The following is a 2,996-nucleotide window of genomic DNA, read 5'->3' as shown; positions in this document are numbered from 1 at the left end:
AAGACCATCTTGGAAGGGATGCTTATGTCATGTCCTCTGCAGTGTTGCATGATCTCTTGCAAGGCTGACGTTGCCAAACAAATAAGCAGGGGCAGAGTAGCCAATAAGCAAGGTAATCACGGGCTTACTTGTGATTAGTTACTATTCTGTAGTGAACAGTTTCATCACATCAAAGATGTGAAACTCATGTGAAATTGTTCACTATAGATGAGTACGTAAGCACAAGTAAGCCCTTGCTTACCTTGCTTACTGGGTACTACATGCCTGTTAGGGACTGTAAATTTGAAAAGAAGTTTTGATTCTGTAGAGAGGTACTATGTGGTTGGGAGAGAGACAGATGCCAGCCATAACTACATGCAGAATCTTTGATGTGGTGAAAAAAATGTGAAATTGTTTACTATAGATTAGTAAGTAAACACAAGTAAGTTTATGCTTACCTTGCCTATTGGGTAATCCAACACTGCAAATAAGGCTGGCTATTCCCTGAATGCTTAGCTTAATTCTGAAGCAATGGTAACAGCCTAATTATCAAGAATTCTTACTCCCTCCCCACTGCCCCAAAATATATATCTCTGAGGAATACATCGCTTTCTTGGACCACTCTCAACCTCTTTTTTCTTACCCTGCCTCTATTGGAATCATGGCCCTAAAACCCATTTCTCACTCCACATATCCTTGGAAATCACAGAATTCTGAAGTAAACATTAGGGCATCTTCAAACACTCCTGCTCCCTTATTCTCTTCTAGCATGTTCCAGGATAATCATAATTCTAGCAGCACTTACCAAAAGGATCCACACATTATTCTCCCATTAGCCTCTGGTGTCACAGTGCCTAACGCATTTACCTGCTAACCAGAAGGCTGGCGGTTCAAACCCACCAGCCACTCCCCAGAAGGAAGACTGGGCAATCTACTTCTGTAGAGATATTGCCTCTGGGACCCAAGGAGGGGTCTCTATGAGTCAGAACCAATTGGACGGCAGTGAGTTAGCCTCTGTTGGCTTTCTCAACTCTTTATGCCTGTTTTCTCTCCTAAGGAGACCCAAGGCATCTGCATTTCTGCAACTATCACAGGTACCCTGTACTAACCATTTACGCTTCAGTAAGGCTGCTGTACTGAGTGTGAGGCTCCCCTACAACCCGTGTACATTCTAACTTCCTGTTACCTGAGTTCTGGCTGTGTTCTTTAATACTGACCAATACAAACAGGTATGCAGCTGGGACACACCGGGGGAAAAAAAAAAACTCCACCTCACTGCCGTGGAGTCAGATCCAACCCATAGCAACCCCTCCTTGGGTTTCCAAGGCAGTATCTCTATGAAAGTAGATTGCCAAATCCTCCTTCCAAGGAGTAGCTGGTGGGTTTGAACCACCAGCCTTCTGGTTAGCAGCCTTAGGCACTACACCACCAGAGCTGGGACACCATATCACCCAATTTCCAGAAACATTCTTTTCTGTGGGAAAGGAAGCACACAGACACCCTCAGATACAGACAGACATGCATACACTCTTTGCAGGAAAGGGTTTGGAAGCTCTTGAGGGGTTTTCTCTTCTGCAGAGTTGTGCATGCATTAGAGGAACTTAACAAGAACTCATACATTCCAGGGACATGTTAGTGTTTGCAGTGGAAGACACTACAGCCAATTCACCATCATTGGCTCTGTGCTTGATAGTGCTTTCCCAGCTTGGAATGGATGTGGCTTAAGCCATTTGCACTCAATCATTTGGACCTCCTTGACACAAGGCACACTTCTGTGGGCTGTGCTTATATGGAAACAAATTGAAGCCAACTGGAGCAATAGCAGATTCAACCTCTGATACTGGCCTCATTAGCACATGTGCTTTAATCAGAGTGTTAATTGACCACAATGACCTTGGTGGCTACCTTGCTAAAAAAAATCACTGCAAATCACAAAAATCCCCAAGAAGAGCATCTTTGGCAAATTTCAGGATTTGACCTAAATTGAAGAGCTCCCAGACACCTCATGTATCTCTTATTTAAATGTCCTGTATCCATGTCAAGAGCTCTGGTGGTGTAGTGGTTAAGAATTCAGCTACTAACCAAAAGGCCAGTGTTTGAACCCACAGAAGAAAGATGAGATGGTCCACTTCCATAAAGATTTAGTCTTGGAAACCCTATGGGGGAAGTTTTACTCTATCCTACAGAGTTGCTATGAGTCAGAATCAACTCAGCAGTAGGTTGGGTTTGGTTTTGGGTACAGTGGATGCCACCCAATATCACCACCTATTTCAGAATGTTTCCAATGTTCTATGAATTTATAGGCCAACTCTTACTTAGACCCAATTTACAAAAGACCTATAATCTCAATGAATGCCCCTGGCCTGTTGCTACTCCCAGGGGAGCTCATTTCCTTTATTGATCCCTGTGGAGTCAGAAGAGAAGGAAGAAAAGATGCTATGAAAAGTGGGCACAGCTTTGGGGGGCTGACTACAAGGGGCTGCCTCTCAGGCAGAGCCCTATTGTCTACCTAGTAGCTCTTACCTCATACCCCAAATACCCACCCCTTCATGAACTTCCTAAAGGTTTCACTTCATCTGGTTATGTTCCCTAAAGTTTCACCACCTGGGGCTCATTTAATCACAGATGTATTTTCGGTAGGATGAGGAGCAGTTAGTCCTTGGTTAGTATAAATGGTTACCGTGTTTGGCAGCTAACTGACAGGTTGGAGGATTCAAGTCCACCCAGAGGCACCTCAGAAGAAAGGCAATCTACTTCCAAAGAGTGAGCCATTGAAAACCCTATGGAGAAACCAAAAAACCCATGGAGCACAGTTCCGCTCTGCCACATAAGGAGTCGCCATGAGTTGGAGTTGACTCTATGACCAAAAACAAACAAACAAACAAAAAAACAACCAAACGCACTGAACTCGAGTTGGACCAGACTCATAGCGACCCCTCCTTGGGTTTCCCAGGCAGTATCACTACAGAAGTAGATTGCCCAACCTTCCTTCCAAGGAGTGGCTGGTGGGTTTGAAC

This window comes from Orycteropus afer, unplaced genomic scaffold (assembly GCF_000298275.1).
Source record: "Orycteropus afer afer isolate SDZICR_OR568_19922 unplaced genomic scaffold, OryAfe1.0 scaffold00352, whole genome shotgun sequence".
NCBI lineage: Eukaryota > Metazoa > Chordata > Mammalia > Tubulidentata > Orycteropodidae > Orycteropus > Orycteropus afer.
Note: the sequence above shows the minus strand (reverse complement) of the source record.